Below are 27,238 nucleotides of genomic sequence, written 5' to 3'. Positions count from 1 at the left end.
TCCAATTTTCGCGTGCTACCACGCAAAACACGCCTCATCTGCTGGGGCCCTCACTTTTTGGCTTCTGCTGCTACTGCTGGCTGGCTTTGGCTGATGATCATCATCGGTAGGCGGAAGAGTAATCAGTTTTCTGTTCGGCCGATTCGCCACAACCCTTCTCTCGTTCCGCGCTTTCCAAGGTCCCGGTTGTGCGTTCCCGCCCGGGAGGGATGCAATAGGACCACGACTGCCCTTCAAACACAATGAACCACGTAAAAGGCAAATTACGCACCCGGTCCTGATCTTATGGGTGATAAATATTGTGGAACCGATTACTTTGCGGAAATCATCCTAACAGACATGGGCTCATGTATATTATAACGAAGAATTTTAAACAAATATTCTGATTGAAAAAATAGTTAGATTACTACCAATTTACAAATCAAAATTACACTTCATGTTAAATTTCTCAAGGATTATAATCAAGACCAATAAATGCGGTATGGTGCGCATACTGGACAAAAGTTAACCTTGTTAAAAGTTTGTTACAGAAAAATCGTCTAATTTAAAGAAAAACAAACTTAGGTTGGCCAAAGTTTGCTCAAGCAAGGAGTAAAAGTGAAACCATTCCAGGATAATTATTGTACATTTTGAACTGCTAAACTGCAACAAAGAGGATCAAAAGAATCTCACTCGAGTAGATTCAGAGCAAACACTGTTTCTAAAAGCCCCAATTGACGGTATTAAAAATCCAAAGCCAAGGACTTAAATTTCTATATTTAACACAATACTTTTTCCATAACAGTAATTTAGAATCGTACCATCGCGAATCGGACGCACAGTAATTTATTTGCGGTTTGCTCCCGGTGTTTCTTTTCCAGATTTTGAGGTCTTAAAGTTGTATGGAGCAAGGGTTAGGGGGACGAAGGAGGGGGAGCACTAGCGGCGACGTCCAACCCGGACCAGACAAGAAGATTAAAGCGTCCATCCGTCAAGAATCAGGGTCAGTGTACGGCGAAAGGGAGGAATAATCCTCGTCACGTTTTTGCTGCAATTAGTCAGCCTTCTTCTTTGTTTTTTTATCTGTCTTCATCCTTCTTCTTGGCCATAGTGAGGATCAAACCCCAGCATGTCTGGAAGGAGCAAAGTTACGCCATATGGGCACTCAAGGAAAAACGGCTCAGCACGCACCAAACCGCAATTCCTTCGGTACTGTACTTCATTGTAATCATAATAAGTTCGACGTAAGACCTCGTTTCGTTTTTGAAATAAGCAAAATTCAAGCTATCGGAAGTTATTTTTGTTATCTTCATTTGAAATCGTCTGAGATACACATTATCGCTTTTAATTGCAATCATTCAAATAATCAATCAAAATCAAAATAATATTGAATTAAAACAAGGGACCATCCATAAACCGCGTAAACTCTTTTTTATAAATTCCAAAACAACCCCCCCCCCCCCCCCCATGAGAACAAATGACCATACAAAAAAAATAAAAATAAACAAGATAGATGCAAACACGTAACGAAAAAGAATCTTCGATTCATGTAAAATTTGCTTTTTTTAATTATAATCAAGAGGCATGTGATTAGAAATTGAAAATTGTTCCGTAATAACTTTAAAAAGGGCGTAACCTTGAATGTAAACAAACAGTCCATCCATGTATGTTTATATGTCCATATATGAGAAAACGTGTGCACAAAATGCCTGTTCTCAGAGGTCCGTGCGATTTGAAATTTTCCCTTAACATTTCGTAGGGGCGAATTGGATTCCTCTTTTTTGTACAAATTAGCAGTAAACAATTTCTGGTGTAAATTTTCATGCAAAAGCATGTAATTTTGTATGAGAAAACGTGTACACAAAAAGCCTGTACGGAAGAAAAAAATAGGTTTTGATTTTTAGAAAAATCAGCCCCAACAAATTCAAATGGCGTCTCGGGCGTCGCGAGGTGCGACTCCTGACTCCTCCTTTTTTTGCTGGAGCCTCTACCGAGCGCCAGAGTGTTCCAAACTTCAATGTTATATATACCAAAACTTGCGCAAGGATGTTTAAAATAAAAGCTTTAGTGACCAAAATGCCCCAAAAATTTCCTTTTTTGGAAAAAAGCTTCTCAAAAAAATCATATTATTCGCTCTACAGCATTGCCTTGGCGTTCTCGATTGCGAGATTCCTACTCGAAACTAGGCGTTCGAAGGCTTGATTGTTGAGGCAATCGCAAACCTCTTTTTACACCTTAGCTTCCATCCACCCCGGGATTCGAACTGACGACTTTTGGATTGTTAGTCCAACTGCCTACCAGCGACTCCACCGGGACAGGACCCAGGGAGACGACTCCTACACCTGGACTGAGCTAACGACCAAACCTTTAGGTTAGTCCGGGGCCAACATTTACTTCCCTTCCGACGGATGGCGTGATCAGACAAATCTCGTCTCGAAAAATGCCACCGGGACCGTCTGGGATCGAACCCAGGCCGACTGGGTGAAAGGCAACCACGCTTACCGCTACACCACGGTTCCCGGCTCAGCTTCTATTATGTCCAATTAAGCTCATATTAGGGATTTGAGCTCATTACGCCCACCGGAACAAGCCCCTAAATGCCCGCCAAAAAATCATTTACATCATATTATGCTATTTGTTTAAATAATTAATTCGACCACAGTTTTTAAGCATATCTTAATACACGTAGTATCACATGCAAATTCCATAGATGTTACGTTCGTAAGCAACGTAACGTAATCAACAAATTGTTTCCAAGAATCGACGATCTACAAGTCTATGTGACGATCAAGGAATTTTTTGCAAGAACTTATAAAAGGATTTATAATAAGGGAAAAAACATCAACAACTTTATGGTTCAAAGAGCTTAATTGCCATCCTATGATATACAGTCATCCCACATATTCGGAACACCCACAAATTCGGAACACTTTTATGATAATTTGTCAATAGCATGCCAAAAGTAGCTTTTCTGTCGACCTTACTATTTTTAGAACCTTCATTTGGACATTATCTTGCTATTTCACTAGTAAAAGTAGTACTTTCTGAACAAAAAACTTCATTCCAAGACTATTTTGTCTAGAGCAGCAAAACACTGCCTTCAAATGGCCTGTTTCATAATTGTGGGATGTTATTGTGCCTCCCACAATTGTGGAACACCTGAATTTAACTGATATTTTCACAAAAAAAGGTATCAAACCATGTATAAAACATCACTAAGCGTGAGTTTCATTGGTTCATGTTCATGTTTCATGTTCGATACAGCATTCGAAAGATCGCAAGAAAAGCTTTCAAATGAAGGTAAAAGCGAATCATTAAGTTCAATTATCGATTTGCTATGATTTTTTGAACATTGGCCGATCTGGAAACCGTTCCGAATATGTAGGATGACTGTACTTAGAAACGACAAGTTTCTGTGATCACTTGTACGTTAGCTCGAAAGTCTATAGTTTGACTTGTTTCTTGTTTAAGCCTCGTCAAAACCGAAAAATCCCTGCGGCGCACAATTCCTCGGAATCCGCAGACATTGCGTCACTCCCATGGCTACACACACCCACCTTATCGCCCAGCAGCATCTCAAAGTCCTACAACAAAATTTGTTTGAGCATTACTCGCGAGTCCTTCCTTTCCACCTTGGGCTTATGCTCACATACTTTGTCATTCCTCGGAACGGATTTGGATTTTGACGCTGGTGCTGCTTCTGGCCATATAAGCAACAATGTTGTCAGCTAAAGATAATCATCTTCTGCCACACAATCTGCTCAGCTTTCGCTACCATCCCTGTTTGAAAAATGTCGCACGTCGTACGAGTTGTCGCACGGTTTTGATTTTACCGTTTCGATATCGATTGGTCGAAAGGACGACAAACGTGCGACAAACACTCGACATGCTCGACATTGTTTTTTCCATCGATTTACCTTCAATCCGACGTCGATTATCGTCGACGCAAACAGTTTGACAGTTCTCTTCAGTTGATCTTGTTCGGACTTGATCAAATCAGAAAAACAATATTGTTGTAAAGGTTCGTGAGGATTTTGGCTGGTTGATTGGTAAGTTGTGTTCCTTTTTTTGCTGGAAAGTTCCGGCCGGAGTGGGCGAGCTGCTAAATCATAACATTATGTTCCAGATTTCCTGATTTCAGCCTTCGCGACGGTGGAAGAGAACGTGAAACATCGTTAACCCGGCGGATCATGCCGGAAGATGGGACGGGAAGGAACCGGTCTGAGATCGAAAGCGGATTGGGGTGAGTCGTGTTTTTTTAAACGGTGGAGGTGTGCCGGGAGGAAAAAAGAGGACGATGGAAATGTGCGTGGGGGAGGACAGAAGGGGGGATCCAAACCTAATGCAATCACAAATTCTAAACAATAAAATAATAAAAAAAATAATTCTTGAATTCTTCAATTCTACGAGCCAAAACTTTTTTTAAATCTCAAACACAAAAATTCTGAAATTCTTTACTTCTGAAATTCTAGTATTCAAAAATATAACAAAAATAAAGTAAAAATTATAAAACTCTAAAATTCTGAAACCTGGCTCAACTCGAGGGGGCAGCATGAAGTTTGTGGGAGTAGCGAACAGCTCTAATTCTCCATACAATCTTTGGAGAAAACCCATTCGGATCTGTCCAAATATTTTTGAAATTTTTGAAAAATACAAAGTAAACATGTTTTTGGGGTCCCCTTGAGTTGAGCCTGCGCAGAAACTTTGTTGGTCGGTGTTATTTATAAAATCATAAAATTATAAATAAATAATTAAATTATTAAATAATTTAATTAATAAATTATTAAACTATTAAATTATTAAATTATTAAATTATTAAATTATTAAATTATTAAATTATTAAATTATTAAATTATTAAATTATTAAATTATTAAATTATTAAATTATTAAATTATTAAATTATTAAATTATTAAATTATTAAATTATTGAATTTAAAACAAACACAAAATTATTATCTACAATTCTTAAATTTTATTAATTATTATGTTTTGAAATTCTTAACTTCTAGAAATTTTAAATAATTTGAATATTTTCGCCAGGTATCAAATAGGAGAAATTCTCGTATGTTTAGCAAAATAAGCACTCGCTCCTGACTCCATCCAATTTACTTATTTTAACTATTCAAACAACTAATTTTTCAAAACTTTTGATAGAAATTTGCTTGCTCACTTCTTATTGGCCGATTTATCATTTGATTTCAGTTGAAAACGCTTTTTATGAGCTGTAATTGAATGTCAAAGTGCTGATATGGCAACATTAAAGGCACGCTGGAATTAGATGCTGTTCCCCTAGTTACAGTATTTTTTTTTTATTATTTAATTCATTTCAGATCTGTATCAAACAGTCTCCAAACAGGACAATGAAAGTGTTGGTGGTGTTTGATTTTTAGAGAATGTCAAAATCGCCATTATCAATACTAAGACCTGGAAAAAAGAACAAACTTGCGGCCGAGTACAACCTCTGAGTGAAAGCGATGGAGGCGAACGAACTACTCACGGGGCAGCACACGAATTCTACCGGATTGGCCATCATCAAGCGAAATTTGGAAAATTGTGACTGCAGTGATAGTGAATATTTGGAAAACAAAGTGCCAGGCCAGTGAAAACTAATAGATATCAATAAAAATCAGCAAAACAACAAATAAAATGAATTTTATTTCGAAAATAACCTAAAAATTCCGAAATGACAGCACACGACAATAGCACGACATCCTAAATAACAAAACCGTGCGACGTCGGTCGAATGTCGTACGACAATGTTGAACAATTTCGATGATCGATCGCACGACAAATACGACATTTTGGTGCAAAAACGTATGACATTCGTGCGACGTCGTACGATTGCACGTACGACAAACGACGGACGTCGGACGGACTTTTCAGTCAGGGATCGTGTATAAGGAGGACGAAAAAAAGGACAAGCAATCCCCCTACAAGTCATGATTCAGTCGGTACTCAGTGAAACTCTTGGACTTTGAAATGTTAGTACATACAGTTAAACCTCGCATAGTGCGCTTTAAAAAGATTGCAAAAATATTATGTAATTTCAGAGTAATCGAAGAAATACAAAGCGTAACGCCTGCGCAGTAAGTGAGGTTTAACTGTAGTAGTAGTATGTCAAATATGCGCAATTTTGAAATTTAAAATTTCAAATGAGATATTTTATTATCAAACACACCCCATTTCTTCATAACATATATTGCAAAGGAACAGGGGACTGGGACTTGCAAGGTGAACTTAAGAAAATATGCGAAAAAGGAGCTAAAGAAATCCAGAAAATGAAATAATACGAACGCTACGACAACCCGGTGATTAATTAAGTGCCTCGCTAAGCAAAGTATCATTAGTTATTCATCCTCCGTGTGTTTATATCTGGTTTTTCAGAGGATAATCAGCCATCTAAGGTTGTGTGATTTAGGGTAAAGCTAACTTCTTTTAGTCTGTTTCAATGCATGAATTTTCTTTTTTCTATACCTTTCAAAAATTCAAATATTCAGATATCTGATGAACAGTCTTTTCAAAATTCAAACAAAATACGTATTTTGACAAAAAAATACCAACATGATAGCCTACATGAAGCAGAACTTTACATACTTGCACGTCCCGAGAAAGGGTGTTTCATCTGCAGGAGTTTCATTTCGCTTCGCGAATTATTAGCCCTCCTTGTATATAGTTATTACAGAAAAACATCTCCAAACAAACGAGTAGGTACGAAGCAAAAATCCAGTATACTGAATAAATAAACTTTTTGAAAATTCTATTGTTAGGGACCATCTATAAACCACGTGGACACTTTTTTTTTGAAATCTCAACCCCATCCCCCCCCCCCCCCCCTCTTCGTGGACAATTGTCCAAACAAAAAAAAATCTTTTTTGTATGGAGCGTGAACAATCGCCGATTTTGAAAAACGTACCATGAAATTTGAACACTTTGTTAGTGGTTCCCATTTTCATGAACGCTTGTTCACGATTTTGGGAACTCTTTTTTCTCCGTGTAGTTTTATTAAAATCAATCTGAAAATTAAAAGCATCGTAAGTCTAAGAAGGTTAAAGCTGCCAGTAATAAATGAATTCCGATAATTGTTTGAAAAACAATCTGATAGTTTCAAACAAATAAACAACCAAATAAACAACTGCAGAAAAAGAGACACATAATCTTCTCTAGGTAGGACGATTAACACTATGAAGATCGAGTCAGAAACCACGTCGCGTCGCATAACTTTAGAAAAACCGCACCAACTTCTTCTTCTTTTTCATCAACTTCTCCCCCGTCATGGTTCATTTTGCACACGTTTCACGATTTGGCGATCCTTCTGTTATTATTATTTTTTTTTTCATTGCCATTTCAAAAGCTCCTCGAGCCTCTAACGTAAAGCCAGGTCAAGTTTTAAAGAAGATAAAAAAAAGCCCACTCGCGGTGTCCAGTAGCCAAAAACGCGCGCGGAAGTCGGTAGCAACTACTGGAACTGCTGGAGCCAGCTGGTTGAATGCCGGACCGGAGTAAGCAGATCAAGCGTATCTAAATTTTATCACCGCTCGTCATCGTTGCGAGATAGCAATCAGGAGAAGCGGTCATTTATATTGCCGAGGGACGGATTATGTAGGATATTTTAGTGGCAATTAGACTTTTCAAAAGTCTAGAAATAAAAATAATTTGAACATTATATCAAAAATTTGCTTTTCTATTTGAATATATTATGAATATAAAGCAGTTAATTAATTAATTGATTTTGTTTAAATTTTGATAAGTTAGCAAGTATCAGCGAAAAAAATAACTTGTTAATGGTGCACATGCACCAGAGCTTTTGCACCCAGAATTTTATTAGGGTAATTCTCTACTAACTCACACGAAATAGGGAAAAGTTGCCCCGACCCCTCTTCGATTTGCATGCAACTTTGTCCTAAGAGGTAACTTTTGTCCCTGATCAAGAATCCGAGCTAGGTTTTTTGATATCTCGTGACGGAGGGGCGGTACGACCCCTTTCGCTTTTGAACATGCGAAAAAAGAGGTGTTTTTCAATAATTTGCAGCCTGAAACGGTGATGAGATAGAAATATGGTGTCGAAGAGACTTTTATGTAAAATTGGACGCCCGATTTGATGTCGTACTCGAAATTCCAAAAACAACGTACTTTTCGTCAAAAAAAAAACACAAAAAAAAGTTTTTAAAACTCTGCCGTTTTCCGTTACTCAACTGTAACAAATTTTGGAACATGTCATTTGAAGGGAAATTTAATGTACCGTCATCAAGGGTTATATTACGGGGTGAGATTGGGTCATACAAAAATGCTGAAATTTGTATGACCCAATCTCACCCCCCCAGACCCAATGTCACCCCTGATGACGGTACTTTGAACCAGAAGAGTATTTTTTCATTTAGAACAAAAACTTTCATTTTAATATTTCGTGTTTTTTTTTACTTTGCAGGGTTATTTTTTAGAGTGTAATAATGTTCTACAAAGTTGTAAAGCAGACAATTACAAAAAAAATGATATATAAACATAAGGGGTTTGCTTTTAAACCTCACGACTTTGAAGAACCCCTAATTTTAAATGGGATTTGAGATCCTTTTACTTTCAATACCACAGCCGTGTAGGTCAAATCCTTGCGCATGTTTTGGTATCTATAACATTGAATTTTTGAGCAACCTAATTACCTCCTAAGTTTGGTATTTTTTTCAAAAAATCTGAAACAATATTTAAAAAATCGCCAATAACTGTGATTGTTGAGGGGGGGGCTAAGTCCATACAAATAGTAAAAGTATTGTGTAGAAAAAAAAAACCAATGTGGAGACGGGTAAACATTTCAAATTTGAAGGCTAAGTAGTTTATGCAAGATTCCTAAATGCTACTGTTAAACATGAATGTGCAATTTCAAAGTTTTCAAACCTTTTTATCAGTTTTATCATCTCAACAAATGTTTTCAAAACTCAAAACTAGGGCTAGTGATTTTTTTTCGCAATTTCGAGGCAACCGCATAAGAATCGATTTTGGAATGGTTATTACAACGCAATTAAAATTAAAATAGCTTTGATTGTGTAGGTATGCCATGGATTATACAATGTGAAGTATAACATATAAACATTTTTCCTTTATTACCCAAACGGACGTTTCTCACAATGGAATATCACAACAATTCAGAATATTTTTTATCGATCGCCCTAAGGTGTAGGTATTGTTTCAGATTTAACTAATTGGGATGCTTTACCATTTATTTTGTTGCATTTTATGAATTATTCCTTGGTTACAGATGTTTTATGTTTTTTGAGGTATTTCAAATGTGCTTCGTTTGAAAGATATTTTGTGAAATTAAATTTCTGACATCATAATAAATTAAAGATAGCTGAACTGTGAATTTAGCTGATAAAAATTCTACAAATCTCTAAAATTGTTTTTTTTTTTTGCAGTGGAATTTTTGAGTCAAAGGTTTTTTTAAATCTTAAACACTTACACACATAGATTTTTTACCGAATTCGGTATAGTTTATCGAATTTTCAAATGCTGGACAGTTCGGTAAACTGAAATTTACACAAATTCGGTAAAAACTTACCGGGTTTCGGTAATGAAGTTCATTATTTTTCATCGTACAGCTAAAATTCGGTAAAATATTGTTCATTTTGACAGATGTTTCACCGATCTAAACTTTACCGATTTTTCAACTACCAAATTCGGTAAAAAAAAAATCTAAATGTTAAATGTTAGCTTGCTGGGAGTCCTATGTAGGTAGCAGAAGAGAGCACAGAGACGAATTGGACGATATAGGACGATTTTACCTAACTATCTAAATACAAAATTATCTCGGGATCTTCAAAAACACTGAAACAATTTTGTTTGGTTTTTCCCTAGTTGTACTTAGAAAATACATTCTAAGCAAACAATAAACAATTGCTATATCCATAACAGTACCATGGCTGTGACCCTGTCTCCTGTCTCATAATTATTCACAATCCATCAAATCCCGACCGTATTGCGCGCGGTCAAAAAGAGGAAAACCCAACCGGTAAGAGTAACACCGGGGGGAATTGCGGGCACACGCGGAGTGAACCACACGGAGTGAAAAAGAAGTGTGCTCGGGAGATATTTTATGGCATGCTGCTGCTGCTGACCAGATCAATTTCGACATTCGATCCTTTTTAGGCACGAGTCTGATTTTGGCTTGTGCGGTTTGTTGCCGCCGTTCGCAGAACCAGATAGTGGACGCGGGGAACTCCGGGGAACAACGCACGCCAAAATATGATGACTGTCGGATTTTTTTGGCGCAAAAAATTTGCGCGCTTTTTTTGCCACATTATAGTTTTATCACGCGAACGATGGCTTTAATGTTTACGATTCTTTTCAAGCCCCACAATCGATGCTGATGCGAAAAGCGCGCCAATTTAACTGAACAAACAGAAGCTTAACGAACGCGCGAGGGCGCGAAGTTATGCTAGAAGTTTAGGGGAAAAGCAGTTCAGAAGGTACATTTTTTAAATGATTTCACCTCAAAACTTTCAAAATAAAATGAAAACCTTGTCTGGGGGATTATGTTGGTCTCTTATTACAATAACGAAGCTTTTTTAATCTTTGTTTTCAACAATTTGCAGTTTAGAAACGTAATGTTTAGTTTTCAAATCTGCAAAATTAAATTAACGTTCTTGTTTAGTTTTTCGACATTTCATGATAATTATACACGGAGAAAAAAGAGTTTACAAAATCGTGAACAAATGTTCATGAAATTCGGAACCACGAACAAAGTGTTCAAATTTCATGGTACGTTTTTCAAAATCGTACCATGGAATTTGAACACTTTGTTCGTGGTTCTGAATTTCATGAACGCTTGTTCACGATTTTGGGAACTCTTTTTTCTCCGTGTAGCTTTTGGTGATTGCAAGTAATATTGATTCATATTCTGAGTTTAATCAATTAATTAAAAAACTGAAATTGAAAATGAAAATCTTCTAAGTTCTGCACATATAATTACCGCCTGTCGACACTATAAGTTTATCTCTCAGCAAAACATTAGCCAGCTGAATTAGCATAAAAATTTGTTTATGATAATTTAAACCATCTGCGTCGCTTTTTCAATGCTTTGGCAGCATTTAATGTTTCGCGAGGCGTCTATAAACATCAAATGCTGCAGAACCCCTCGCGAATGCTCTTCGATTGAAAATCGCATTAGTTTGAAATTTACCACGAAAATGGACAGGAAATTGTTCGATCCTCACCGCAGTTTGGTGTCGCAGCGGGCAAAGCCGCGACGGCGGTCGTCGAGACAAATTTTATTACCGTCATTCGCTGTCTTGGGTGGGAAGGTTTTAAGGCTGGACCCCAGCAGGAGCCACGTCTGATTGGTGCCCAAATCCCTCTATTAAATTCCGGTAGCCACCATAAATTTACGGATTGCATGTTATTTCGGTATTTATTCCAGCACTGCCCGCGCGCGCGCGTAATTATGTGGCCTTTTTTCGCGGAATTGTGTGTTATCTGTGGGGATCTCTGATGGAGGGTCATTTTTCAGTAGAGTTCTTTTTTTTTTATTCAGCGCGGAAAGAAGAAACCTGCAAATACGGCGCGAAAAGCTGAGGCGCACGCGCATGCTTGCAAACGCAGTGGTAGCTTTGAACATAGCTTCAAGGAGGTTTAGCTTGGCTTTGACATGATTTACCTCAATTTGTTGAAACTCATAATCTTTCGATACTTGAAATTTTTCTCAAAACCTTCTATTTCATCATGCCGTTGTAAATATTTTTTAAAAACAACATTTACCTATTTTTACTTATAATAGACACAAATTGTTATAAATTCAAGCAACCTGTTTGTTTATTGAAAATTTGAAAGGAAAAAGCTGATAGATTTCCCAAATTTAAATGAACATAAGGGTGTCCCAACAAACGCAATGTTGAGGAAACATTCAGACTCTTCCGAAAAATTCCCAAAACCGTTTAGAACACGCGATTGGCAATTTACTGTTATACCTGTTTTCATTTTTAATATTTCATTATAAATTTTAAAGAATGAGTTCAAATTGCCCCGCATTTCAATTTAAATCATAACCAGTTTTCCCACCAGGAATGCGCTGTATTCATATTGATTCAGGAAGTCGTCATTTTTCATTGGCAACATGTTAAAGTTTAAAAAATGCAATTATTTGCATACCATTATTAATTCTTTTCTTCTGGGGGTGCATACGTCAAATATTCAGATCAATAAAAATTTGTTATTACTAAAAAACAATGCAAAAGCTTTTGAAACAAAAACAGGCTGACAGTAGCAGGCAGCGATGTAAGTGATAAAATTTAGTTTTCATAAGGAATTTTGAAATTTGCCATTTTTATTTTACTAAAATGGCCGTATTTTGGAACTGAAGTGAAAAAACTAATTGTTCAAATGGCAACACTGCCCCTGATCGCATAAATGTCCCATATGCATTTTGATCACTTTTGAGTTAATGATGCAGTTTGATTGGTTTCCACAAGACCTTTCCAACGAGTCCAAATCATTGAAGATCTGGCAACCCTGTGTTATGTTATGGCCATCTAATGTGATATTTATGAACTTTTTCAAAGCCGGATCATACTTATCTGTATGAAAACTATGTCCGAATCAATCATCCAAACTATAGTTGGATACGTTATCAAAAGGCCTTCCAAACAGGCCCAAAATATTGAAGATATTGGCATCATTGTCACAAGTTACCGAACACCATGTTTGATGATAGATTTTTTTACACATTTTTGGTAAAGATGAACTAAGTAAGTTTTTAAGCTTCAACATGTTGCCAATGAACCAAGATGACCCCTGGATTGAATACTAGGGTGTTTCGTCCAAAACCAAAAGTTCTCAGAATCAGGCAAACCGAGGTTCCCCTGGTAGAGGATATCCATAGGGACTCTCATGCCAAATATCAGCCCATTTGGTTGAGAATTGGCCTGTCCCCAGCGGTTCAAAGTTTACATGAAAATTACTATGGGATTTTTATGCTTTTCGTTCAATCGTTCCTACAGGTATGGGGACAACATGGATTCACTCGGAATAAAGACAGGTGTGTAGGAGATGGTCCAATGAACACATTCCAGAAGGAATTAGGGTTGTCCGTTCTGTCCCCAAGGTGCGCATTGGATCGACGTCCGGTGTCTCCAAAATCAACGATTCACCCTTCAAATGTACGCATTGTCCTTAGTATGCTATGACGGCTAGGTGAAAATTACGACGCCCCATGTCAGACGATGAACACGTGGAGAGGCATCGATAGCATTATTACAAAATCATCATGTTCAGTTAATTAGAATAGTTCAAATTGTTACAGGAACATCAATAATTATAATTTTATTACTTTAAAGAATGTTTCTGAGTCAAAACTTGAGTGTATGCTCTGCCCCGTGTTCACCATCTGACATGGGGCGTTGTAATTTTCACCTAGCCGTCATAGCATACTAAGGACAATGCGTACTTTTGAAGGGTGAATCATTGATTCTGGAGACACCGGACGTCGATCCAATGCGCACCTTGGGGACAGAATGGACAACCCTAATTCCTTCTGGAATGTGTTCATTGGACCATCCCCTACCCACCTGTCTTTATTCCGAGTGAATCCATGTTGTCCCCAGACCTGTAGGAACGATTGAACCAAAAGCACAAAAATCCCATAGTAATTTCCATGTAAACTTTGAACCGCTGGGGACAGGCCAATTCTCAACCAAATGGGCTGATATTTGGCATGAGAGTCCCTATGGATATCCTCTACTAGGGGAACCTCGGTTTGCCTGATTCTGAGAACTTTTGGTTTTGGACGAAACACCCTAATGAATACAGAGCATATTGGTGTAGCCACTAGCTTTTGAATGTTTTTGGACAAAGTATGACATTTTCTGGTAATTAATGTTTTAAGCTTTCTAAAGCTATGCGTCGTTTTTCGACGTTTATTTTTACCGTTTTTGTGTCTGGTCAAAGGTCCAACCTCTTGTAAAAACTAATTATGGAGATATATATTTGTACCAGCAATTTGACTAAATTTTAAAATTTTCTCTGCCGCCACCGTCGTTCTAGAAAAAAAAAAGAATTAAACTTGCAACGTACTCCCGTTCGTTGATCTCCCGAAACATAAAACCGTAGCAAAATCAAGCAAAGAAAGAGCGTGATTGTTTTCATTAATCCGGAAAATTACCCCACAAACTCAGCATCGGCGCACTTGTTCCGATGCCCTGCGGTGGCCTTCAAAAGTCTCGTCTTCCCACAGCAAAACCTTCGCTCGGCCAGCATCCGCCACTAGAGGAGAAGATCAGTTCTACCGTCAGAACCAGCGCGATAGAGAAATAAGGAGGTCAACATCCTTTCCTTTCCTTTTGCTCTCGGCAAAGTCAAAGTCTTCATCGCAGATCAGAGCATAGCCCCGTGGTGAGGGTATCGCACTCTGCTGCTGCTGCTGCCGGGCGGCGGTTTCGCGGGTAATCGCAAGTGCGCGATCTTTAAAGTTTTAAAGTATTTAATTTCCCACAATTATTCTGGGGAAGCAAATTTTAAACCATTTAAAAAACAACAACAACCGACGCACGCAATTAGTTGAGACGTGAGAGGTGATTAAAGAGCTACGCAACTGTTGAGGAAAGATTGGATGAGATGGGAGCAGATTTGAACCGGGAAGGTTAGGCGATTTAGAAAAAAAATCCCGGTTAGTTACAGATGTTGGGAGCTTTATTTCTTGTTGATGGATGAAAATATTCAAACCACATAATATACTTTTACTGGAATTTGAAGTTTTATAAATATTATGGCTACAAAGTGAAAAAAATCATAGTTACTTACCTTTAAAAGGCCGATGCAAATATTTTTCATAGTTTTTGTACCTCGGCTCTGGACGAGGTCACAATTGAATAACAATCCAGAATTTCATCATTTCAATGCAAAAACGTTACTTAATCCACCTTCAGGTGGTTGGTGCCTTCCTCATATTCATAAAGTCAATACATTCAGTAAAAATAGCAACATTCCCCCTTACCAAGTTTAACAAATCAACTTTATTACTCATTTCTTTTAATAGGGTTCGCAGACCTTCTACATTTCTGGCTCATCGGCAAGGTCTGATAAAAAACCTATCCAACGATAGTTCACATGGAAGATTCAGACAATATTTCTATCACAATATCTAGATCCGGCCTCCAAAAAGTGTATAAATAACACTTAAGTGCTAATAATTTTTGATAGAGTTGTAGATCCTCGATGTTTTAGGCTCATTTGAAAGGTCGATGTTTTAGGCTCATTTGAAATGTCTTTCGATTATCCAGCTAACGACAGATCGCATGAAGGACCCGGACATCATTTTTATTGAAATATCTGAGATCCGGCCTCCAAAAAGAGTATAAATAACACTTAAGTGCTAATAACTTTTGATAAGGTTGTCAGATCATCAATGTTTTGGGCTCATTGGAAAGGTTTTCAATACCTTTCTGAAAATGTATAACATGATAGGTTTTCTTGCACCACCCTTTTTACAATCTTCCGGACATACGCCAAAATCGCTTTTTTAGCATTACTTTTGAAGTACTTTACTAAACTTGCTGATTTTAAATAGAGACCTATGGGACCCCAAGACGAATCGAATGTGACTAATACGGTCAAAATCCGTTCATCCAGTCCGGAGATAATCGAGTGACATTTTTTTGTCCACCCACCTACACACATCCACACAGACATTTGCTCAGAACATGATTCTGAGTCGATATGTATAGTATATACGTAAAGGTGGATCTAGGTTGTCAAATTAATTCAATTCAATTCAATTCGGTTTTATATGTGAATAATCAAGTTACAATGAGTTCATTTAGGTGCACAACAGAGTTTTGGTGTTCCTTTCAGCTGTGTTTTACATCGTAATTCAATCGAAAAATTATTACTTATAACTATGGAATAGACAAGAGTAAGAAAAAGTTTTCAAAAAACTTACAGATATTGCAATTGGAAAAGGATAGATAGAGAGAAAGCTTAAACCTAGATCACAGACAAAAATAATCAATTATAGATGTGCTTGATCATCAGCTCCCCGATGGCCAAAAATTGCTCCGCCTTGTTACGGCAGCTCCGAAACCGCGTCATCATCTCCCCCGCGAGAGCAAAGAACTCCGGCAGTGTAAAGAGATCTTCCCCGGTGAATCCTTGCTGGGCCGCATCGCCGCTACCGGCAGCGACCACGCTGGCAAACGAACGCCCCCATCCAGGAGGGATCGCTGGGTTTTCCGCTGGAACCGTACGCTGCCCAAATGCAGGAACGGCTGCGCTCGTACTCCGCTGAGGAGAGTGGGACGCTGCTGCTTTCTTCTTCCTCTTTTCCTGCTCCTCGAGGTAGGCCTTGCGCGCGACGCATCCGCGGTAATTGCCAGTATGGATGCCGTCACAGTTCGCGCACTTTACGCGCGGCTTAGTTTGTTCTGCGTTTTTCCCCAAGTCCGCCTTTCGTGGCAGTGCGCACGCCTCCGAGAGGTGTGACTCACCACACTTCACGCAGCGGGGCCGGAGGTTGCAGTTCCGCGAGCCGAGGCAGAATTTCTGGCAACGGTGGCATTGCGCTACGTCCGTCGGGTTCTCGGTGTAAAACCGCCAGTTTACCCAAAAACCGTCTAACGTCTTAGTCCGCCGCAGATCTTGGATCTTGACGGTGTCGCGGTCGAAGTACAACATGTACAGGGTATGCGTACCCGTGACTGTTGTCTTTCGCGAGAGCACTTTTATCTCCCGTGGCTTTATTCCGGCGTTCGAGAGGTGTCGCTTCAGGTCGGCAATCGGACGGTCTTGGTAACCCTGCAAGATGACCTTAACAGGGGGCTTCTCTGGGTCGTATGTGTAGAAGTTGAAGTTGCTACGCTTCAGTTCTTCAAGTACCAGGTCGAAATCTTTTCTGTTCAGTGTGATCACTTGCACTGCCGACTTACCGATTTTCAGACAATATCCGAGGCCTTCCAGCAACTCGTCAACATCGTCCGCCAACGTGTCCAAAACAAAAATTGGAGGTGGTCTTCGTTCCGTTGGAGAATTGTTCTTTTTTGACGTCGGCACTTTTTTCCGTGCACGACCATCATCGTCGTCGTCGTCGTCGGTAGTGCTGCTACACTGAAAATATGCCACACTTTTTATTCAAGTGCCCAAACACTTGAATGATTGAATAAAGTCACATCGTAGATCTAATTGGTTTTGTGTTTCAACATCAATCCAAACCACTATCAAATGCAAGTGTTTGGGCGGTTGACTTTTTGGTATTTTTAACATGTTATTTTCATTCGGGTGGCTCAAGCTTTTCAATTGTTTTGCTCATGAATTTGTCCCACCATCTTGAACTATTCAAAGTGATGAGCAAAACACTTGAAAATGATCATAAGATCTACCCAAAACAGGCACTATTCAAAGTCAACGTGATTATCCACATGAATTTAATGTGTTTCACTGATTGATTTTTGCGCGACTTTCATCGAAAGCTAGAAGCGAGGCAAGAACCAATAGCACAAAAAACTCTCCCGTCTTCAACTGGCCGGCCGGCGCAGTGGTAGCGTGCACGACTAGCAAGCGAGAACCTGTAAATCGCTTGTACGTACTTTTATTTTTCAACACCATTTAAAATTCAAGTGTTTGGCTATTGACATTATTTCATGGCCAATCACCGAAATTTCAAGTGTTTTGCGATTGATATTTGAGTGCTCTGTACAGCAGGGCCAGATCATGTGTAGAACACTTCATTGAGCTGTGTAAGTTTTGCTCAGTGTACCGTCGGTGTTGTTGTTGTTGTTTTCTTCGTCGTCGCTCAGCATCTGGAACTCGTTCCTGATGGGAATGTTGGCGGATGTTGACGTGTTGGTCGTGGCACCGGAAGTACCTGAACGGGTTCGCACTGGTGATCTCGGAACATATCCGGGATGTAGTAACTTTTTGTCGATGCCTTCTGCGCTCACGCTCCCCTGCGCGATGGCGGTCGACACGGTTTGTTTACCTTTTTGCACACGGCCGGTAGACGAACTTCGCCGGTTTTTCGAGGCCGCACTCGAACTGCCACGGCCACGGCCGGCCTTTGGCATGCTGCAGGAGCAAACTCGCGGGTAATCACGGTAATTTACGGCGAAAAAAATCGAAAAAACGATGGAGCACTGAGCACTTGACTGCTGCTTGCTCTCGTGCTTACACGGAGGTGTGAAAATCGATTTTACATTAAAGAAAACGTAAGATTCAATAAGTTACTACCCAATTTTCAGTCAATTGTGATGCACATAGCTAGAGCGTGGAAATGTTATGCAGTGTAGAGACTCATCACAAACGACAGCCATGTTTGAAGTTGCGCAAAATTTGTTGTGGCGGCAGCTTTAATTTAATCTTGTTGGAACTGTCCGCAATCAGCAAAAAATGAAGAAAAATTACAACAAAATTTCCTGAGAAGGTAAGTTTTACCTTCATGCCATCAAATGTAATGTACACCAACATATTTTTTGTTTGTTTTTTCCATTTTAGTTTGGGAAATAAACTTGATGGTTCCCGCTACGGATACTGTTCGGATTGGAGCTGCTGGGGCTTTGGAACAATTATCATCCCCGCAACCACTCTCCGGTCCAAGATACAGCTGTCAAAAGGTGCTCTGCGTTCCGGGAAAAGGTTTCCGCGAAAAGGTTTCCCGGAAGGTCGACTTGTCGTCAGCAGCCCCTGTTGGAAGAGACACAGGTGAGGAGAGTTCGACCGGAAAATGCGAGGTGGCCAGGACCGGATTCCTTAGCACGGATCCAGTTGCGGATCAGGACCGGAATCCTCCAGTTCTGCGGTCAACACAGGTGCGCGAAACCAAAGATGATCATTTCCTCGGAAGTGGATGGAAGAATCGAATAAAAAATGTAGTGAAATAGAGCAGACCAAAAAAAGAAAAAAATATGATAGTGAATTAAAAGTGACAAGAAAAAAAAGTGATATTGTGATAGATAAGTGCAAATAAAGAAAAAAAAATATATATGAAAACTTAAAACGGGTCGTTTTTATTTATCCCAATAAGAATGGTCCGAAAATCCAACAAGAAAGTAGCCAACAAAATTTCGTCTGCTGTAATTTTACATTCAATAAGCCCTGTCGGTTGAGGCATGTAATTTTAAAATCTGATGTAATTTTAAGTCTTATTTGACGCTCCAGTTATGTGCATCAAATGAGACGGAATATTACACGATTTTTTCGAAGTGTGCACCTTCAAGTAGAGACCCTAAATAGGAAGACTGGTCTAAGTTTGCTTAATCGATCTGGCAACGTATGTTTTGAGCTTGGCAACACTGATAAGTTGTGCTGGTCGTAAAGGCAAATGCTCGTTTGGATACGTCAAACCCGTGTCTGTTTGGGTACGTCAAATTCCCTTCGACCAGTCTCCCTTTTAGGATCTCTACCTTCAAGTGCTCGCCGATTGCCAGGTGTTGGCCAGGTGTTCACAATCAGCGTTGCCACGAGCCAAGCTGCGCGGGAAATCGCGTGTGCCCGCAACAATCCGTGGACAGACCAAAACGCCAGCCAGCGGCAGCGGGAGAATTTGTTTGCTATAATGATCATTAATCATTAATGTGCCATCACTAGGGGGGTGCCACTTCGAGTTTTCGAAGCGGATTTGGATCCGCTCCAAATCCTTGAGACTCGCTCCCTCTATTTAGCCGAATCTGAGTAATTCCATTCAGAGTGTTGGTTTTGACCGTTTTGACATTTCGTTTGGTTTGTTTATGTTTTAGAAAATCGTGTTTTCCAATCGTAATGTTTTCAATTTGATTTTCGTGAGTTGTGCTGAAGTTAACCAGCGGAAGAATCTGTGGCCACGGAGTGCCTTGCGCAAAAGTTGAGTGATTCGAGGAAAAGTGGCCTAAGGGGAGAATTGGTAGGCAGCGAGCCACGGAGCGACCAATCGGCAAAGTATCGGCTTCCGGTTCTGTTGTCGGTATGGGAGAAACGTCCGGACTTCTGGTCGGTGGTTCCAAGGGAGGAGGAGGAGGCGATACCAGTGGTGGAAGCAGATCTGGATTGAACAGTGCCGAGTGGAAAGAATTCGGACGGTGGCGTGATCGACGGTACTTTGGACCATGTCTGTGGTTCCGCGAGGACGCCTGTGAAAAGAAGCGTGGTAAGTAGGCAAGTAAGTAGGGCACACCAGAGCCGGTGGGGGAAATCCGAAAGGTTGTGAAGTGTTTTTTTTTTTTGCTAGGGGAGGACCGCCGGTATTGGCGTTTGGCCAATAGTTATTGAGCCAAATTGTCTGCGTGCCTTTTAAGACAAATTTCTGATTCCGTGTACGATGTCCCCCACGGTAAAGAAGCGTTGTTTGTAGAATAAGAAACGGACTTACTAAATATATCTCTAACAGTAAAACTTTTCTATACCGTAGATCCTGAACTCGGTGTTTATCGGAGTGACAAGTAAGGGGAAGTTGCATCACTGGCGCTGGGCAGACGGAGCAGTGAACCGACCGACATCTACCACCCGAGGACGGTTCCGCAGGATTTACTGTACGGACATCAATCCGGTTTCCGGTCTCCACCGCCACGTAGAAGGACAAGTTGCTCGGTTATGCCGGCAGCAAGCTGGAACATGTGGCCACCAGCTGTTTGGGCTGGACCAAGGCTGGGCAAGGCCGTATAAATCCCACGTGTACGCTCTAAACCGTTTCGAGCACTGAAAGTGACGAACTGGTGGGGCGTCTTGCCGTTTGGCCAACGTAAACGACTTTGGGACAAATACAAAGCAACGGCTAAAAAGCCGTTTCGACCGATCGTCGACACACTGGAAGTGACCGCCGGGGCCCAGATATGCATGAAGAACAGTCCCATGTACCAGCACAGAGCGATCGGATTCACGATCTCGAACGGAGTTCCGAAATTTGGTCAGCTACTGAACGCCGCTTGGGATTACACCAACATTTGTCGCTTCAAGCTACTCCCAATGTCGACCCTGTCCCACGTCAAGAGGGGATCGTCTCCGGTGGAGCATCCAACTCAAGTTCAACCGGAACCAAAGGCCTCCTGTCGTCATCGGAAATCAAAGAAAAAGTATGCAGCTTTAGTTTGGGCAGTGGCAGCACCAAGAAAGCCTCCAGAGTCCGGAGGTAGCAAAGAAACGCTCGACTCGAGCACTTGAGTGACACTGGAAGTGCTGGCAACTCGCACAAACGAATGGCCCCCAAGAAGGACGAGGAGCAGTGGCTGCTAAGGTAAGATTCAACTAGTAGCGACATAAGTTCGTATCGAAACTAATCTTGTATCTTTCCAGGAACGTCATCTTCGTGGGGGTACCATTGAGCGCGTGCCCAAGGTGGACGGTGACTACGCGATGACCGCGGATAAGCCAGCGTGTTTGGACATGTTTCAGGAGAAAGTATTCGACGACAGCTGCTCGAGGGAGGGAGATACCGTTGACAGAACTTGGGAAAATGTCTCCCATCAGAGGGCACTTCCGTAATATACCGTGAGCAAGTATCGAACTACGAAAGAAAACGCAACGAAGAATCCAACTTCCTGTTGGACAGTAACATAAAAAAAGAATAGAATTTATTATGACATTCGAATCGAATACAAAACTGTTACAATAGTTATGTGTATAATGATATTGGAAATGAATTGCAATAAAACGATCTCTCTTCATATAATTCTTAATGTTCTCAAATGACATAGCGGCTTCCGGTTTCATCAGGTTATAACTCTTCGGCCCGTACTCCGTAACGCGCTCGATCAGCACCTGCTCGCCAGTTGCCGAGTTGTGCATTATCACGATCCCGCTGAAGTTGACGTAAACGGCATTCCCTCGGCAATGCAATTCACTTTCAGCTGGGCGCACATCACGCAGGCCAGGTTGTGCATAATGTGGAAGCTGGGTTCTTGTCCTTGACGGAGGTTTTGCCTTCCTCACTTTACTGAGGAAAGGCTATAAAATCACTCGAAAAACGAACTTTTTAGTTAGACCTCCTAGACCTACCTTCATTTGTACATATCGACTCAGAATCACCAGCTGAGCAAATGTCTGTGTGTTTGGCTGTATGTAGACATGTGTACCAAATCAATGTCACTGGAATATCTTGTCACATGCTCAACCGATTTTGGCCGGAATGGTTTTAATCGATCCGTCTTAACGTCCCCTAAGTTGCTATTTAAATTCATGCAGTTTTATCATGTATTTAAAAAGTTATGTTAAAAAAACTGTTTCATATTAAATTAAAATTATGGTAAAAACGTTACTTAATCCACCCTAAGGTGGTTGGTGCCTTCCTCGCATTTAGAAAGGTCTTTTAATTACCTATCTAACGACAGGTCGCATGATACGAACAACGTTTTCATCAAATTATCTCAGATCCGTTCTCTAAAAAGTTCATAAATAACACTTAAGTGCTTATAACTTTTGATAGGGTTGTCAGATCTGCAACCAATTGAACTCGTTGGAAAGGTCTTTTGATTACCTATCCAACTACAAGTCGCATGATAGATCCGGACAACGTTTTCATCGAAATATATGAGATCCGGCCTCTGGAAAGTTCATAAATAACACTTAAGTGCTAATAACTTTTGATAGGGTCGTCAGATCTTCAATCTTTTGAACTCGTTGGAAAGGTCTTTTGAATACCTTTCTAAAAATGTATAACATGGCGAGGTTTCTAACAAAAACCACCCTTTTTACAATCTTCCGGACTTTTGCTAAAATCTTTTTTTTAGCATAACTTTTGAAGTACTTAACCAAACTTTATAATTTTCAATAGCGACTTATGGGACCCCAAGACGGATCGAATGAGACCAAAACGGACAAAATCGGTTTAGCCAGTCTCGAGATAATCGAGTGACAATTTTTTGATCAACATCCCACCACACACACAGACATTTGCTCAGAATTTGATTCTGAGTCGATAGGTATACATGAAGGTGGGTCTAGGAGGTCTAATTGAGAAGTTCATTTTTCGAGTGATTTTATAGCCTTTCCTCAGTAAGGTGAGGAAGGCAAAAGGGTGGTTTTTTCATGAAATCCTAGCATGTTATATATTTTTAGAAAGCATATGAGAAGACCTTTCTTGTGGATTAAGAATTTTCAAGATCTGACTTACCTATCTAAATTACAAGCAGTTTAAAAAATGGTCTGAATTTACATAACCTCAAATGGTCTCGTCTGATCGCCACGAAAAAAGCCTTGTAGAGGGATGCCATTTTCCTGAAAGGCGGTGTCTGTATAATCTTGACAAAAAGTCTGTAGGAAGTCTATTTTTTTTACTCGTCACTTATTTTTATTAGGACCTCTTAGGTGCTGCGATCACGTTAGGGGAGATGCATAAACCATGTAGACACTTTAGGGGATTGTAATCACTCTATAAATGAGAGGAAGGCACCAGCCACCTACCTAAAGGTGGATTAAGTAACGTTTTTTTTTTACTTTGCGTTTCTTCTCCTCGAGTGGTACAAGGTAGCTGAGATGCGTGGGCGGCGGTTTAGAGATCGTTCCAGAATACCAGAAAGAAATACTGACCCAGAGGGAACCTGTACCAGTATTGGGTGAAACCGAGTATTCTGACCTGTCTTGCAGTTGGTACGGTACGGTATTGGAAGCTGACGGTCATGCCGTGGGCAAGGATGGCGCCGTACTTGACCATGATGTCCTCGTGCTTGTTAGTGATGACCAGGGTTTAGTGTTGATGGTCAGCAGAATTCCGACAGCCAACCAACGCAGAATCTTCTCGTGCTGGGTCTAATGGGCTTACGCGACCCGACCATGGTTTTGCTTTGAACCGAGCATGACCATTCCCATGATAATTCCAGTCGTCTCACCCTTTCAGTATCGTTCTGTTACAAGTCAAAGATTAATTGCTCACAAGACTGCTCATAAATATCCTGCCGGTGATTTCCCGTTGGCAAGCCCCAGCCTCAAACATTCTCGTTTTAAGCGTCCTTCTGCTGCTGCAGCAGATTTAATTACCTAATAATGTTAACCCGTGATTAGCGCGGATCAATCCGAGCGCGTACAGGCCACATCTGGAGCTCAGTCCACTCTCTTTCGGCAGATAACTCTGCATCAACACGAACGATTCTATCTCGTGCCCGAGATGAATCACTCGCAGCGTGGCCGTGGCCGAAAACTTTTCCCAATTCGTAGCCCTGACCAATCACCAAACACCAGATTATCGTTCAGGAACGGATCGTACGTTATACCGCTGTGCGCGCGTCCGCAACTCCTGTTGCCGTGTGGGAAATCGACACCCGCGATGCTTTCCTCGTCGCGCGCAGGATCTGCAGATCCGCGGTGTTGGTCCGAATTGAGAACTGCAGATCGATCGTAATCTTTCCGGACAAAATTCTCACCTGTGTCTCAAAGTTCGCCTGGTGTGTCTCTTGCTCTTGTTTGATATTGGCTCTTCCGGCGCAGCATTCGTGCTTTGCGGCTTAAGTTTGAAATACATTTCGACGGAATCGGTAGCTTTGAGCGCCTGCAGAACCTGTCTCAGGAACTGCTGCGTAACAAAATCGTACAGATGTAGTAGGCCATCAGGTCCGTGTGTTTGCCACAATTAGACAGATTATCGAGCAGTTTGGCGACGGCCAACGGGTCTTCCAGGGAGATCCGACCCTGGCACATGTTGACGGACACATGTTGTGGAACGCCCATATACAAGCAACGCAGTACCGTGTTGCGGAAGGGGAGGCTCTGGGTAACATAAAGGTAGGAATTTAAATGAGTTTATTTTTTACTATAAAAATTGAGAATTTTCACCTTCATAATCGAAGACCCCACCACGTCCATCCATATCCGGCCTGTCGGCAATGTCCATCTTACACGCAACGCTGAATCATCCGATTAACGGTCGCCTCCAGCCGCGCACCGATCGGCTTCGCCTTGGTCGGATTCTCCGCCAGCTGAACCCGCAACTGCGTCGATGATGAACGTCGATGATCGTGTCCACGGACCACGGGCTTAGCCCTTGTTTTCTTGCAGGATCTATTTTTTCTCTAAATCCTCCTAGGTTTTCTGCCAAATCGTGTCCATCTTCTTCTAGGCAAACAACTTCAGCTCCCGGACCAGTTCGTCCAGCAAAAAGTGGACGACGGCGGCGGAAGTGATGTTCTGCATATTAATTGCTGGAGCGAGAACAGAGGAAGCTTCTACGGCAAGTTCTGCGGTGGTGTTGGCCGTCGTGGAAGTGGTCCAGTTGGACAAACACCTAAAAACTCCTTTTTGTTTGTACTCGTTCGCACTTCGCCACAAAACTGGAGGAAAACAAAACAAAACGGTTGACAGTTCGAAACCCACAGCGGAGCGTTACACGCTTAAATGGATTGAATTAACTTTGTTTGAAAAAAAAATCGAGGGTTCGGATCGGATTCGAAGCCGACGGAGCCGATCACGCAGTTTCAGACGCGAGAAACCCGCCGGAACCGAAGTGGCACCCCCCTAGTGCCATCATCATCCTTTCATTCCCAATCCACACAGACTTAGCAGCAGCAGCCCCTCGACATTGATTGCGAAAATCCAGACACGAGAGAGAGGGAGAAATTGGAGCCCGCGGCGGCGTTCAGCTAAGCTAGGCAAAACATAGGAAAGTTGATTAAACTCTTGGAGCGCGCGACGCAAACCTGTTCGTGACCCATTGCTCTCTTGTGTCTCGTGATGTCCCTCCCTTACATGCGTGCGAATCTTTTGAGGATTCCGCGGGAAGACCCTTACGGCTGGTGGCTTTTAAATGGGCTCATTTCTTTCAAACTGCCTATTTCATGCGGGAAAATAGACAAAAACAGACGCACAATGTCCACGGGGAGGCAAGGAGGTTGATGAACTTGGAAGTTTCACGTACGCTGGGAGGACAAGGTAGTCAAGGCTAAAAACCCAAAAATAGCATGTCTAACGGCAAATCGTGTAACAGGCCAGGTTTTGATGGATCTAGGCTAAATCGACCCTGCTGAGTCCGAATATCGCGGTCACGAAGCCCGATTCCTTAAGGGAAGCGAGATATTCAAGATGGCGACCAATATGGCGGCTATATAGAGAAGTCAACAATATCACAGTATGAAGGTTGTCGACGTGTCGATTTTAACTAATTTCGGGTCGCTGAACCCGAATATGACCAAGAAAATAGGTCACGGTGACCCAGGAGCGTGTAATCCAAGATGGCGTCCAATATGGCGAATAGTGAATCTTCAAGTATTTTTAAACAACATGTAACAGGCTTGTGACCGATCAAATTTAACTAATTTGGGGTCGCTGAACCCGAATATGACCATGAAAATCGGTCACGGCGACCCAGGAGCGTGTAATCCAAGATGGCGTCCAATATGGCGAATAGTGAATCTTCAAGTATTTTTAAACAACATGTAACAGGCTTGTGACCGATCAAATTTAACTAATTTGGGGTCGCTGAACCCGAATATGACCATGAAAATCGGTCACGGCGACCCAGGAGCGTGTAATCCAAGATGGCGTCCAACATGGCGAATAGTGAATCTTTAAGTATTTTTAAACAACATGTAACAGGCTTGTGACCGATCAAATTTAACTAATTTGGGGTCGCTGAACTCGAATATGACCATGAAAATCGGTCACGGTGACCCAGGAGCGTGTAATCCAAGATGGCGTCCAATATGGCGAAGAGAGAATCTTCAAGTATTTTTAAACAACATGTAACAGGCTTGTGACCGATCAAATTTAACTAATTTGGGGTCGCTGAACTCGAATATGACCATGAAAATCGGTCACGGCGATTCAGCAGCGTGTAATCCAAGATGGCGTCCAATATGGCGAATAGTGAATCTTCAAGTATTTTTAAACAACATGTAACAGGCTTGTGACCGATCAAATTTAACTAATTTGGGGTCGCTGAACCCGAATATGACCATGAAAATCGGTCACGGCGATTCAGCAGCGTGTAATCCAAGATGGCGTCCAATATGGCGAATAGTGAATCTTCAAGTATTTTTAAACAACATGTAACAGGCTTGTGACCGATCAAATTTAACTAATTTGGGGTCGCTGAACTCGAATATGACCATGAAAATCGGTCACGGCGATCCAGTAGCGTGTAATCCAAGATGGCGTCCAATATGGCGAAGAGAGAATCTTCAAGTATTTTTAAACAACATGTAACAGGCTTGTGACCGATCAAATTTAACTAATTTGGGGTCGCTGAACCCGAATATGACCATGAAAATCGGTCACGGCGATCCAGCAGCGTGTAATCCAAGATGGCGTCCAATATGGCGAATAGTGAATCTTCAAGTATATTTAAACATGATGTAACAGGCTTGTGACCGATAAAAGTATTTTTTCAAGTATTTTTAA

General features: G+C 41.0%; 1 long non-coding RNA gene and 1 pseudogene across 1 annotated transcript; one reads left to right on the top strand and one right to left on the bottom strand.

Annotated features, from left to right (window-relative positions):
- The first annotated feature begins 3,764 nt into the window (after positions 1-3,764).
- Positions 3,765-5,772, top strand: LOC120427886 (uncharacterized). The gene is made up of 3 exons (XR_005606989.2): positions 3,765-4,028; positions 4,106-4,222; positions 5,311-5,772. It is a non-coding gene; the product is annotated as an uncharacterized LOC120427886 (long non-coding RNA).
- Positions 5,773-21,611: 15,839 nt separating this feature from the next.
- On the bottom strand, positions 21,612-25,349 carry LOC120427883 (26S proteasome non-ATPase regulatory subunit 1-like; annotated as a pseudogene).
- Between the last annotated feature and the right edge of the window lie 1,889 nt (positions 25,350-27,238).

The sequence above is a fragment of the Culex pipiens genome, chromosome 1 (assembly GCF_016801865.2).
Source record: "Culex pipiens pallens isolate TS chromosome 1, TS_CPP_V2, whole genome shotgun sequence".
Lineage (NCBI taxonomy): Eukaryota > Metazoa > Arthropoda > Insecta > Diptera > Culicidae > Culex > Culex pipiens.
The sequence above is the reverse complement of the archived record's forward strand: the minus strand, read 5'-3'. Positions and strand labels throughout refer to the sequence as shown.